Consider the following 13,204-nt stretch of genomic DNA (forward strand, 5'->3'; position numbering starts at 1 on the left):
GTCAATTTGCAGCAGCCAGGGGGCCTTGGCTAGAGACTGGATCAATATTATAGTAGCAGCTAGAGTTCCTAGAACAGGGCTCTATTGCGCTAGATACTGTACACAGGTCTGTGCCAGAGAGTGCATCAACCCAGTCAGTTTGTTCACACTAAGTATAATCAGTTCGAGTTTTGTTTTAGCCCACAGGCACTCTTAAGCAGTAGATCCGAATCAGGCTATCACTAAGGGAGGGCTGTGAACAAATCACCTCATGTTCATGGCTATCCCCCTCCCTGTAGTAGCAGCGCTAGTGAGAGGACACTAGCAGCACACACATTTGCCAATTGCAGCAAAGAGGTGGAAGCAGCTGGATGTGGAATGTAACTCAAGTTACCCAATAGCACATACTACTACTGAAGTGAGTCAAGCCCATCTTATTTTTAAGCCCATTTCCTTTTCAGATTTTTCCCTCCTTCTGTACGGAAAGTGCTGTACTAACTGGTATAGGTTGTTTACATTCACATCAGTTCCAGACTGATAGCAGGGAGTCTACAGGGTTAGACCTAAAACAGTTTTAAGTTCAGGGTGCATTCTATTTTAAAGAAAACCCGCATTGAGGCTTTGAACTCATACATAATACACTGAACTACTCCAGACTAGTCATTTCTGATGAGTTTATTTTAGCACATTTTTTAGACAGCTGTTATTTTACTGCTAAAGTCTACTTAGTGCTGGTTAAAAACCACATATGGCAAAAAAGTTCAGGTTCAGAGCAGGTCTAGTTTCTTAATTGGATATTTAAGAAGAGACCAAAGTGTGTGTGTGTCAATGTTGCCCTACTTGTAACATGCTTCTGCGAGACATTCTGAACTTAAATCTTTTCTGCACAAATTTGTAGAGGACTCTTCATCCAGAAGATGTCACCTATTGTGGCAAGGGTAGAACACAACAAGGATCCTGGCACTGCTGCATCCACCCTTTCAACATGCTTGCAAGCCCCTTAAATGGTCCTGGTAGGCTCCGAGTGCAGGCAGGACTGTGGCACAAGGACTCCAGGCCGAACTTTTAGTCTAAATGGGGTGGCAGAGAGACTGCTTCCCTTCAGCTTGACACACCCACTGCTGCAGGATTGACTCCGGCCCCTCCATGGCTATGCCCAAGCACCTCAGAAGCAAGAGCACTATCTTCTGGGGGCAAAACTTAAGACATCAGAATGTGTATCCAGAGACTCCTTATGCTGCAAGGAGAGACAAAAAACTGTTATAGGGTGAAGCACCGAACTCTAAAGCACAAGAGATTTATTGACAGGAACAGATCAGACCTTAGATTTTCCATCACTCATCAGAGAGAGAGTTCAAGCTAAGGCTGTAATCATCATCTCTCCATTCCAGCAAAGGGATCAAAGCAGCATTTCACTGTTAAGTGTTGAAGCAATGCGAGTAAAGTGATACCCACCTTTCTGGTTCCTCAACTGTCCATTCAAATCAATCTTGCTCCCTAAAGAGAGGGAAGGAAAATGGACATTAAGAATTCTCCCATCAGTAGCACCACCTCAGCAAGAGTGGAATAGAAATAGTTTACACCACTGGAACTCATTTGGCAGAATCAAATTTAATCAGTGGTTACAAGTGCCCTTTCCCATCTGCATTTTAGAACCTGCACTGTAAAAATGCAAGTGCAACAGTCTGATGACCTTAACTGCTAGCAGACAACTGGATCTTAGTTTTGCAAAGGAACCTTCCTGAGCAAAGCCAGATGTATTTTTATATCATTTCACAGCATTTGACTGGACCTACAAGGCTCAGCACCAGGATAGGTCCTTTATAAAAGGTTCACCCCACAGAGGTTCTGCAGGCCAAGCCATTGCCCCTGATTATAGAATTCTGCCTTCAACCACACATGGGCAAGTTATGCTTCAGGTGGACATACTAATTGCCCCCGAGGAGCAGGTAACATGGAACAAGAAGGTGCTGTTTTCATGTAGCCACTTAAGACCACAAGAGCCCTTTAATGTCAGGATTCAGGTGTAGCCAGATACATCAGATAGAGACAAAGCTGTGTTAATCACTGTGTATTCTGCTGAACTATGTTATCATTGTATCAGCTTAATAGCACTTTCATTCACTGGGGTGTTTAGTTTCAGGCTGTTATCCCTCTACTGTTACATCTCCCAAAAAGTGGGAGCATGAAGTTAGTGACAGACTAAGATGTGCTTGCTTTAAAGCAGTGCTTTGATTCAGAGTTACTCCAAGGTAGAATGTGACTAAAATGGGCTTCTAAGCTTTGTCTGACTGCAGTGACCAGACTGTATTACTGTCACCAGCAGAAGAGGCCCAATCCTGCTCCCATTAGCTTTAATGGAAGCAAGACAGATACTGTCCTTCTAATGGTCAGCCATGGAAGTCGAGCTGTTTTCTAATAATGATTCTGCATAAAGAACTAATTGACCATTTCTGCTGGTGTGAGAGTCAGAATTCTCCTGACATCCCCACTGGTGAACAGGAACTGCAGGATTAACACAAGGAAGAGTGTCATGGGAGCTGGCAGATATGGTCAAATATATGCCAAGCAGATCTGTCTCAGCACTAGGTTTCAGTAACTCCTCACTAAACTGCATTGGAGTCAGACAGTCCAATGGACCCTCAAGAAGAGATTCCAAAAATCTAAGCCTGAGTCACCTTGATCTTTAAAATAAGCTCCCAGTACTCTGCTTTATCCTTACCTCTCAGGCAGGCAGTGGGCTGATTGCTTCATAAAATGTTTGACCAGCTTTACTCTGTAACATAATAATTCAGTTTTTACCAACAGGTTCTGGTTGGTAGAATCTGATTTTTAGTAGAGACAGCTTGAAGTTCTGTACTGTTTCAGCGTAAGACTCCTCCTCATTCTCTTTCAGAGAGATTCCCATTGTTTACAACAAAATCATCATTAACAGTACACACACACACACACACACATCAGCATTTCACCAATATACTTTATAGTCAGCAGTGGAACAGTTTTCTTCAATGCCGCTGGAGCTAAACAATACACTCTCACCCTCAATACAGAGGGCTGAAAGTCGCACTGTAGCACCAACCTGCCACTGAGACAGCTAGCATATAAAAACAAATATTAGGTCAAACCATATAGCAGAGATGGAGAAATGATGTTGGGTTGGGTGTGACTTATTCTGGGATGTCTCTGCTTTTTAGAATTGGTGATAACTAGCAGTGAGGTTGGTCAATTGTAAGAGTGGAGGTTTCATAAAACTGAAGTGGAAGAGGAGTCTTAGAATATCATTTTCATAATTGACGTGTCAGATAAATGCAACAGCCAACTTACCATATCAAGTCATGTCTGGTAATTCTTGTGTGGTCATTTTTAGTCATGAGACTAGAAGGAAGTTTCACCTCTTTATACTTTTACATTACAGACGTCCATAAGCAGCGAAGCCTCAGCCCTACATTCTCAGAAACATCTACAGTCCACTATGGCTTTGGGTCTGTGCAGAGAGCTGCGTGGCTTTAGCATTTACATAACAGCCATACTGGGTCAGACTAAAGGTCCATCTAACCTCAGGGTTTTCAAATAGGGTGGGGTCATGAGGTTATTACATGAGAGGGTGTGAGCTGTCAGCCTCCACCCCCAAACCCTGCTTTGCCTCCAGCTTTTATAATCATGTTAAATATTTTAACATGTGTTTTCAACTTGTAAGGGGGGATCGCACTCAGAGGCTGTGTGTGAAAGGGGTCACCAATTCAAAAGTTAGAGAACCACTGATCTAGCCCAATATCTGGTTTTCTGACAGTGGCCAATGGCAGGTGCTTCAGAGGGAATGAACAGAACAGATAATCAAGTGATCCATTGGCTGCCACCCATTCCCAGCTCTGGACAGTTGCCAGAACCCAACTCTAAAGCAGAGCAGCTCATAATGCCTGCAAACAGTTCAGTCAATGCACATATCTAGCATAGTGTGTGCTTCCACTGGCAGCCAGAGATCTAGAGCGAAGAATCTACTCCAAGTTCAAGTGAAGAGTTACCTCAGCAAAGTGATCCTTTTTCCAGGTGTGCGCTCCAGTTCTGGAGGGGGGGAAAAATTCATAATGTTACATGTCATTCTTTGCTCCACCTGCAGACATACTACTAGTTTCAAAGCCTCAGAGTGAAGTTTTCAGAAACCTGTTCTGTCCACTACTCTTATAATCTAAGTCATCACAGGCTTCAATTCTAGCCCCAAGCCAAGCATCACTGTTTGTTCAGTTGTAAAGGAAAGCAAGAGGGAAGGGAACCTATATTATACAGCTTCAGGGAAGGCATCCTAGTAGATTTTAATCTGGATTCCAAGTGCTGTGCTTCGACTCAGTCTGAAGGAGTCACATCACTGTGGTCCAGTGGCTAGGGCCCAGGAGCCCAAGGTTCTGCACAGATGTGTACTATGCAGTTTTAGTCATTTCATCCCTGAAAGTGTGTAAACATTCACCCCATGAAATACCCTATTGCAAGAGTTGCCATCACCATTTTGCACAGAGTGGCCCAAAGTGCTATTGTAGGAATTTAAGCTTTTTGAAAGCTACTCCCATGTTGCTTCTATGGTACAAGTGTTAAAGGGGGTGCAGGAGGTGTATTAAAACAGAAGAATGTTTAGGAGCATCTCAAGATGGGTAAGTCCCACCATACAAGCCTATTAACATCTTTTGCGAGTGCTCTGTGTTGGCCCCCCTCTGCTCTCATTTAAGTTAATGGGAGTTTTTCCCCCACTGACTATAGTGGGAACAGTGCTGGGCTAAAATTGAGTGTTTTTGAAAGCCCTAGTATCTTGGAACAAGGGCTTGCTCCTTAATTGTTTAGAGGCACACCTACCACAAATCTCTGCATGCTTGATAGTGGTAGAGTTTGACAACAGTACATGTCTGTTTCTAGGACCAAAGTTTAAAACTACAGTATTTAAGTGAAGCCACTGAGCTTCATACAAGCACAACAATGAAAGGTTGGTTCCATCATACAATGCCGTTACTTTGACAGGATTAAAACCCAACTGGTTTTGTCACATATAACCCACAAAGGAACAGAGTAAGATACAAACCTCTCACTTGAAATGCTGTCCTGATCATCTGTCATCTTCTAATATTAATGCCTATGGGGGGGAAGAAAGTTGTTTAAAGTGTACTATAACACGAGTTAGTAACCCAAACTAGGTAGACTATAAATTTCCTCTCGATCTACAGTGTGGAAGACTAGCAGAAGTGACCAAGTGAAGTATGAACCAGCTTTTTAAAAGCTTGGTTAATTTAATCATTTAAGGGTGTGAACAGATCATTCCTTGGCCCATCCTAAGCAGTAGAGGTTTCAGACCCTGTCATCTGAGAGATGTTCATCCAGACATAAGTGTCATTGAAATGGGTAACCTTTAGAGCAAAAGGGACAAGTTAAAGAATTCTAACAGTTGAGAAGCCACAACACACTCCATGTATTCCATACATTTTTAAAATCCCCTCAACTCCAAGCTTCAGTGGGCCAGTCTAAGTTTAGAGGACACTCCCTTTCCCATTTCTAACTTTGACAGAGCAAGAATGTAACCTCAGAATAAATGGAACGGAAAGGAGTAATATCATGGACATTCATTTGGCAGAATCTAATTTCATCACTGGTTACAACAATGCTCCTACTAGCTGCAAGTTAACAACTGATTGGTCCAAACAAAAATACATACTCACCAAGTTTATTCAAGACAGGGCCAGGACCTAACAAGCAGAAGTGAGAGCATTAGTTTCTTTTTGACAGCTCTCCATGAGTAAAAAGGAAGCAATTCTGCATAAAGTAAAATAGTGTCTTTAGTTCTGTATTATTTCATTTACAGGGTCTTTCAGTAATAAAGTAGTCCACATACTGTTTTCAGGTCAGACATTTCTCAACATCATTATAAACCCTGTAGGAGACAGCTGCTATGTGGATTAGCCTACAACATTCCACGATTCCCTAGAACACAAAAGTCTTCAAAATCCACTGTAGCGGTTTATCCACAGGTATCAAACAAAGCATTAAGTCTCTGGTGAAGCACTCTTGGATTATCCTTAAGTGAGCCCTGCAGGCTAGCAGTACCTGAAATCTCGTGGCAGAAAAAGGAAAAGGACAAACCAGGAAACCTCACAGGAATTCTACTTTAAGAACTTTAGTAGGACTTCCACCATACTGCATGAGACCCTTAGATGCCAGCATCTGGTCACCAGACTGTAGCAGGGAACCGAACAATTTATTACATTAGGTCAATAGCCAAGTTAAAACCAAAGCAAAACTAAGCAGACTGATTACTTACCACTGCTAATAGCAGCACTCCGTACATCCAAGTCATCCCAGTCCTGGAATGAAGCAAAGTGTCAGGACAACCCAGAGAATCAACCACGAAACAGGAAAATCCAAGCCAGATGCCCGAAGTCAGATAGAGCTAATTACAGACCTCCATGATTGCGTCAGTCTATTTGCACCTCATCATACAGGCTGCTTGCATGGACTGGGCAACAATCGGTTTTTAACTAAAAATCTGTGTGGTGAGGATAGGCCATGGTGGAGTAGCAGATGAGAAACAGTTTTCTCATGCCAATGGGAGCTGTACATGTTTGCTACGTGGGCTAAGTTGTTAGTGTTGGGCTCTTTGCCAGCTCTCCTCCCATCCTTCTATTTTAGGATGTGATGTGCAACAAACAACCAGCATTGATATTTCTAGCTACTTCAACAGATTTTATAGCTAGAACCTCATTATTTTAGAGGCATACTCTAGACCCATCCCTTTCCCATCTCTAGTTACTCTGTTATTCCCATGAAGTTAAAAATATAGTACTTACAGGATACCCAAGCACCCCTTCGAAGCCTGCAAGAGAAAGCTGGTATTAGCTGGGGCTCATAATAAGTTTATATAGTATTTAATTATACAACTGTATCAGAGTTTAGTCAATTTTATCCTCATTAGGATCAGAGACCTGATTCATCATCATCTACAGTACAGAGACAGCCTGTTTTCCATTACACATGACATCCTCTCTAATGTAGGAGATGGGTACTCGCCTAAGAATCCTGCACCAATCCTAGGAGACCCTCAAGGAACTATTTTACTGCCCCCTTCCTGGATAGGTCTCATTGATGAGGTTAACTCAGGTGCTAGACTGCTGATCTCCTATGTTGGCTTAAACTGGGTGCAAGCAGCCAAACTACAAAGCTGTATCTTGAGTTACTGGTTCACACTGGTGCTGCATTTGTGTGTTGCTAGGACTTTTGGGTGCATATCCCATGGCTATGATTTGTTCACAGTGAGTTGTTGGAGAACTTGTCTGTCCTGAGCACTTAGGGTGGAAGTTATGGGAAGGCACTGGATGGTTATCAGCACTCAGCTGGTTTAGCCAAATCTTGACTGCAAAGCAAGGAGATAAGCAGCACTCAGGGCATTAGGGTATACCCTAGGACAGGCCAGCTAGCTTGAGTGTAAAGTACCACTCAGACCACAGGGCTGTATGTGAACAGGAAGCGTCTTACTCAGGTGTGGCCCCTAAATTAACTCTGCAGTGAAGACAAGCCTGGAGGTCTAGATTACATCAGCCCACCACCCAAATAAAGATGGACAGGGCTCCCTCTGGAGCAAACCCTAACTTAACAGCTTCTTGCATCTGTCAGTCTTCCTCTGCAACTCTTGTCTCTGTTAGAGCTGCCTCTTAGTCTTATGGACAAAGATTTTAAAAACAGATAGTTCCCACAATTAGTCAATAGTAAGTTAACTTCAAATGTTACAGCAGGATAAAATGGCTAGGGCTTGGGAAAGAAGTACTCTGCACTTACCCTAATTAAACCTAGTTGCCAGATTAAAATACTGATGTGGCCATTTCCCCTAAAGCTACGCCTCCTGCATTTTAAAGGAGAGTTGTACACCATATGACTGTACAATGCAAATCAGCTTGCTAAAAACATTAACCTACCAGGGAGTGTTTAGGCACCATAGACAGTCCCTGTTCTGAACTGCTTACATTTTCAACAAGCAAAAGTTATTCTCTATCCATAAAAATGGAGAAACAAGGCATCGAGAGATGAAGCAAGTTACCCAATACTGAAGGAGCGTATGGCAGAGTCAAGAATTAAACCTAGTACTCCAAGTTTTGGTTCAGTTTTAGGATTTCTGCCCCCCTGTACAGCAGGTTTAATACTATAAGAATATTCGTTGTAAACATTTGAGGAGTCCTAGTGAAAATTGTCTAATAGGATCAGATGCTATTAGATCAACCTCATATACTACATTTCTTGTTTGTTCCATATATTTTCCCCTTCCTGGCTTCACTCCACTTTAAAGCTCAAGGTTTCCTACTGCCAACATTCAAATAATCAACAGGACAGAAGCAAAGCAAGAGTAAAGCAGATTCAATAGATGACTGCAGGACAGTGTGGAATATGTAGTATTTACACTAGAAAGTGCGTCCTTCAAAGTTACCTTGTGTGTGAAGTGTCCTGTGCTCTACTCTCCCTGCAAACAATATGGAACTGTGTTCAAGCTGAATCATCATCTCCACAGATTAGGCAGTGGTCATCCAAAGCCAATCTGTTTAACACAGCCTGTAAAAGAAGAGACATTTACCATACAATAAATAACTACAGATATGAGTATTACTGGAGCACTTGACCTAACTCCCAGCGCAGATGCAGCTAGATGGATTAAAAAAAGATAGTCAACTTAACCATGACCTCTGAAGTGAGTATCTACAGACAGAAGTTTTTTCTTACGCTGTTGTGTAGACACACTTAAGTGTCTTATATTTAAGTGCTTAGATAGATTTGTAGTGTTACTATGCTAACTGTTCTAGTTTAATGGTCAAAACAGAGTGGCGAAGTGGCTTTACATAGCATTTCCTGTATAGCTAGCTGCACATCCATCAACTTCAGAAGTTTATTAAACCAAGCTATTTGATCTAATGCATTTTAGGACACCCAATAGTATCCAAGCACAAAAATAACTTCTGCACCAAGTTATTCCTAATATAATCTGTGCTTCACCTTTTCTAGATTCATTTGTGGGAACTGACTCTCTCCCCCATCCCACCCCTTGAGAGTTTCTCTCTAATCCAGTTACTAGAGAAGACTAGCAAATTTTTTTTTTGCCTAAGCCACTCTTCAGAGCAGTTTTTGGTAGACAAGGGGAGAGCACATTTATGACCCCTGCTTTCCATGTGAACTGGCTACCAGAGTAAATCACAAGCAACTGGAGGATGCTTCAGATAGGAGCGAAAGACAGTACAGCATGTTCTTCATAGACCATCTGCTGAACTATGTTATCATCATATACAGCCTCCACTGGAGATAAGATGAATGGCAGTTGAAAATACAAAGCAAGTCAAGTTACTTCCTTGTCTGAGGTGCATGAAAGACTTGGGCATCCCAAAAATAAGCCAGTTCTTTAGAGTTGATTTCTTCCCCAGACACTATTTACTAGTCAAATATCACTTTTAATCAGCAGTTTTTGCCAGAGGAACAACCTGCCCAGGTCAGGATTAATGACTTACCTTTCATCAGGATTCACCTTTCAGGCCTATATGAAAAGGAAAAATTAGGCACCATTACCATTTTAGCATTTCTAATATGTACTGGGGAGGATCACATGATAGCCAGATACATCAGATAGGAGCGAAAGACAAAGCTTGTGTTCGTCACTGTGCATTCTGCTGAACTATGTTGTCATCACTGTATCGGCTTTGGTGAGACTGGTTCTAAGCTATTTTTCTAATAAGGAGTTTGGTTTAGTTAGTGTGATCTACCAATAGGTGGGAGTGGCTCTGAATGAAAAGATGCTCTAGAGAAAGCTACTCAGAGAAGACAACCCAAGAGTCTCAGAGTAATAGCAAGAGTTAGACTTATTCTACTGTATTAAGCAGACGCAGAACTCCAAACATGTTCCATAACCACCCTTGCTATTGCACTGCCTCAGCTCCATAAAGGAAGGAGAAACCCATGAATGGGCCATAGAGATGTTTTTCCAAGAGGAGTTATTCTGTTTCTTACCAGAGAACCTTCCTTCTCTGGGGCTTCCAACTTCCTCCATTAAATCCTGAGAAAAAAGAGAGGAGAGTTTTGAAGCAGGTTCAGACATCAGTAGATGAAACTGTTCCTAACAGCGTTGTGCCTCAGTTTGAAATACAGGTGGTTGAGCGCTCATCATTCTCTTGGTCAAGAGTAGCAAATAAGTGTCATCATTGTGGCACAAGAGGAAAGTCTGGTATTTGGCTGCTGGAAATGTTTAGTTAGCGTACTGATTGGATTAAAAAATAAGGCATCTAGACTGTAATTTACATTCAGTTATCTTTAAGTAACCTTGTTCCTCATTTATGATGCAAAAAATTAAACAGGATTTTACCTTAGCAAGTGGCATCAGGTCTGCTAACAAAAGAAACAAAGAAACCAAATCAGGCATTGGTAAAACAAAGTCTGAGATCAAAGATAACAGGCACTGAATAAAGCCTCAGAACAGAGTTCTCAGAAATCACTTCTGTCCACTACTCTTATCTTTAAAGCATCATTGGCTGTTCAGTTTAATAGCAATCTTTCACTCAACACCTTTTGTTATAGGCCTATATGAAGAAAACGCATCTGAAGTGACTGTCCTAAAAGTCAGAATGTGAGCCAGTGTCCTGTCCCAAAAATCAAGCCATTGTTTAGCCCCTTCAGAAGTGTTACTAGTGGAGGGAAGAACAACTGCAGAATGGAGTATCTCTTTAGACTGATTGAAGGGAGATATTAAAGCCTAGAGAAAGAATGGTGTTCTTCACCCACAGCAGGGTGAGGGACTGCCCATACAACCACAGAAGAGGGCCAATTAAGAGCAACTTGCTATGTAAACAGCAATTGGAAGATTCATGGAACACCACTGGCCCTGCATCTCCAGAGATCAGCAGGCACTCCAGATTTCTTAAGAATAGTCAAGCCAGACATCTTCAAATGGACCTGTATTAGGCCAGATACACCTCTACCCCGATATAACGCTGTCCTCGGGAGCCAGGTGCTTATAACTCTCACCACATTATAGGTGGAACCGTGTTATATCGAACTTGCATAGATCCACTGGAGCGCGCAGCCCCACCCCCTAAAGCACTGCTTTACCGCGTAATATCTGGATTCGTGTTATATCAGAGTACAGGTGTAGTATTTGTTCCCCAGTTAAACCCTACATTTGAAAAGCGGTTCCTACCAGTTTTATAGTTACCAGTGAGGGAAGAACTTGCTTGATGTATCATGGCTAAAAACAGAAAGATATAATGTATGTTACATAATTTCCTCAGTCTCAGAAAAAAGCCTACCTAGATAGTCTGAAAACGTTATGTCAGGTTGACAAAAGGTGCAAGACTAATAGGACTCCAAAGCAAGTATTCCAGAACAGCTACAGCACACTGCACGACAAATTCACTTAAACCTGTTCTGTTTAACTGGCCCTTTTAATAGTCTGAGGCGCTATTGTTAGGTCTCAGACTATTAAAAGGGCCAGTTAATGCCAACTAGATGGTTTTTTTGCAAGAAAATCCACCCCCCCGGCATTAATGATTACCCACCATTCCTTCTCCAATGCAATTACAACTTTATACAGCACCTAGTTACACTCAGGCAATCACTAATACAATTTGATTTTGCCTGTCTAAACGGGACTAGAACATACTACCTCCAAACTATTTTTGTCATTGCCCAGCGATGAAGTCACCCCATGTCCAGCTCAGAGATGTTGGTATTCATCATACTCTCAGATGTCCCTACCAACATGGTTTTCATCATGTGCATGTACATGAGGGCAAGTTGCACTAAGACAGAACACTATCCCATTAAAAAAAAAGGAAATCTGGGCCTGGTAACTATTATTAAGGAACAACCATGCTTGTACAGACTTGCTTGCTCTCCTACATACAGTAGGAGAGATTCAACACTTTCCACTAGGTATTCTCATGCAATGTTCAGGTATTCTTTCCAACTTACTCTAAGGGCGTTCGACCTTCCAACTACACTGATGCTACATCTTTCCAGTTCCATCTCAACCTTTACCACATGGGCTGCAAAGAAGGCCAATCACTCCCCAAGCTACTTCCTACTGAGAAGCTAGCAATGGGCACCCAAGCTACAGCAAGCTCTAGTGATCTACTATGAGCCTACACATGACTATAAAATAGAGGAACGGGGCCACAACACTATTTTTGATCTATTCCTACAAGTTGCTCGTTCGTAGAGCTCAGGCCTAAAAATCCTGTGTCTGAACAGCTTTAGGAAAAGCAATGGGCTACTTTTTGAGAACCAAGGACTGTCCCACACACAAAAGACTTGCTTTTGCCAGTCTAGTAGCAGGCATTTCTCTAAAGCAGGCGTTTTTCATTTGCAGCAACATAAAACATTTTGAAATCTGGAAATCTTAGGCACCACCCAGAAACCATACGTTGAAAACCACTGCTCTAGAGTCACTTGAGGCTCTACTGAAGACCCTCCCAGACTGGGGATGCTAAGGGCAAAGTCCAGCTCTCCTGGCACTGCACCACGTGCAGCCCCATAGTCCAATCCAAGACCCTACAATGCCGTGCGCCTCTGATGGCCTCATAGTCGGAGTCCACCAAAGCCATCCCTACACCAGGTTAGCAAAGCGCAAGGACACTCACTACAACCCCCCGCATACAACGCTCCTCCTTCAGCGAAGCCGCTAGGCTGACCCGGGGGGGGGTAGGGACGTTGGTGCGCCAGCCTGCCCAGACCTCACGGGCCCCCAATTAAGATCAATGAAGCCACCTAAGCGTCGCGCCCCCCAAGGAGCAGGAGCTCACACAAGGCGGGGCGGGGGGGGTGGGAACAATCCACCTCCATCCTCCTCAGCCCGCATCCATCGGCGGCAAAGCCCCCCCAATAGAGGGGCCACACCGCCCATGGACCGCGATGGCGTCGGCACTGATCAGCATCGAGCTGCCAGAGCGGCGTAAAGGCGCGTGATACTCACCCAGCCGCGCCGCCACCTCCGCGCCGGGGCCCGCTCAGCAAAAGGAAGGAGGGAGGCGGTGCCAGCGGTATATATGTCCGCCTCGACACGCTGTCACGTGACAGTGCAGCGGCAATCATGGACCCGGAACTCTATTCTCATAGGAGCTACCCACAGAGCAGTGGCGATGACGGAAGCCAGGCTCCACCCCCAAAGAGCCATGGCGGCCGCATTGCAATGGGCGTGGTCACATGACGCGCGGCCGCTCCTTACCGGGGC

At 43.3% G+C, this 13,204-nt stretch overlaps 1 long non-coding RNA gene and 9 other non-coding genes across 16 annotated transcripts; all 10 read right to left on the reverse strand.

The window, feature by feature from the left end:
* Positions 1-639: 639 nt before the first annotated feature.
* On the reverse strand, positions 640-12,989 carry LOC125640808 (uncharacterized). 7 transcript variants are annotated; one of them, XR_007357906.2, is made up of 14 exons: positions 12,947-12,989; positions 11,174-11,221; positions 10,343-10,365; positions 9,991-10,036; positions 9,495-9,520; positions 8,429-8,550; positions 6,801-6,826; positions 6,275-6,317; positions 5,676-5,702; positions 5,045-5,095; positions 4,002-4,041; positions 2,702-2,755; positions 1,435-1,476; positions 640-1,216 (listed from the first exon to the last, which is right to left on the reverse strand). It is a non-coding gene; the product is annotated as an uncharacterized LOC125640808 (long non-coding RNA). The 7 variants fall into 7 exon arrangements; XR_007357909.2 differs by having other exon boundaries at positions 10,343-10,362; positions 11,189-11,221; positions 12,947-12,967; XR_007357907.2 differs by having other exon boundaries at positions 11,189-11,221; positions 12,947-12,963.
* On the reverse strand, positions 2,837-2,916 carry LOC125642032 (small nucleolar RNA SNORD79). The gene has a single exon (XR_007358240.2). It is a non-coding gene; the product is annotated as a small nucleolar RNA SNORD79 (small nucleolar RNA).
* Positions 4,115-4,182, reverse strand: LOC125641997 (small nucleolar RNA SNORD75). Its single transcript, XR_007358210.1, has one exon. It is a non-coding gene; the product is annotated as a small nucleolar RNA SNORD75 (small nucleolar RNA).
* Positions 5,536-5,611, reverse strand: LOC125642042 (small nucleolar RNA SNORD47). Its single transcript, XR_007358250.1, has one exon. It is a non-coding gene; the product is annotated as a small nucleolar RNA SNORD47 (small nucleolar RNA).
* Positions 5,821-5,884, reverse strand: LOC125641995 (small nucleolar RNA SNORD78). Its single transcript, XR_007358208.1, has one exon. It is a non-coding gene; the product is annotated as a small nucleolar RNA SNORD78 (small nucleolar RNA).
* Positions 6,392-6,456, reverse strand: LOC125641988 (small nucleolar RNA SNORD44). The gene has a single exon (XR_007358201.1). It is a non-coding gene; the product is annotated as a small nucleolar RNA SNORD44 (small nucleolar RNA).
* On the reverse strand, positions 9,198-9,285 carry LOC125641990 (small nucleolar RNA snR60/Z15/Z230/Z193/J17). Its single transcript, XR_007358203.1, has one exon. It is a non-coding gene; the product is annotated as a small nucleolar RNA snR60/Z15/Z230/Z193/J17 (small nucleolar RNA).
* LOC125641989 (small nucleolar RNA snR60/Z15/Z230/Z193/J17) lies at positions 9,598-9,681 on the reverse strand. The gene has a single exon (XR_007358202.1). It is a non-coding gene; the product is annotated as a small nucleolar RNA snR60/Z15/Z230/Z193/J17 (small nucleolar RNA).
* Positions 10,444-10,510, reverse strand: LOC125641996 (small nucleolar RNA SNORD75). Its single transcript, XR_007358209.1, has one exon. It is a non-coding gene; the product is annotated as a small nucleolar RNA SNORD75 (small nucleolar RNA).
* Positions 11,682-11,759, reverse strand: LOC125642043 (small nucleolar RNA SNORD74). The gene has a single exon (XR_007358251.1). It is a non-coding gene; the product is annotated as a small nucleolar RNA SNORD74 (small nucleolar RNA).
* Positions 12,990-13,204: the final 215 nt, after the last annotated feature.

Source organism: Caretta caretta, chromosome 8 (genome assembly GCF_965140235.1).
Source record: "Caretta caretta isolate rCarCar2 chromosome 8, rCarCar1.hap1, whole genome shotgun sequence".
NCBI lineage: Eukaryota > Metazoa > Chordata > Testudines > Cheloniidae > Caretta > Caretta caretta.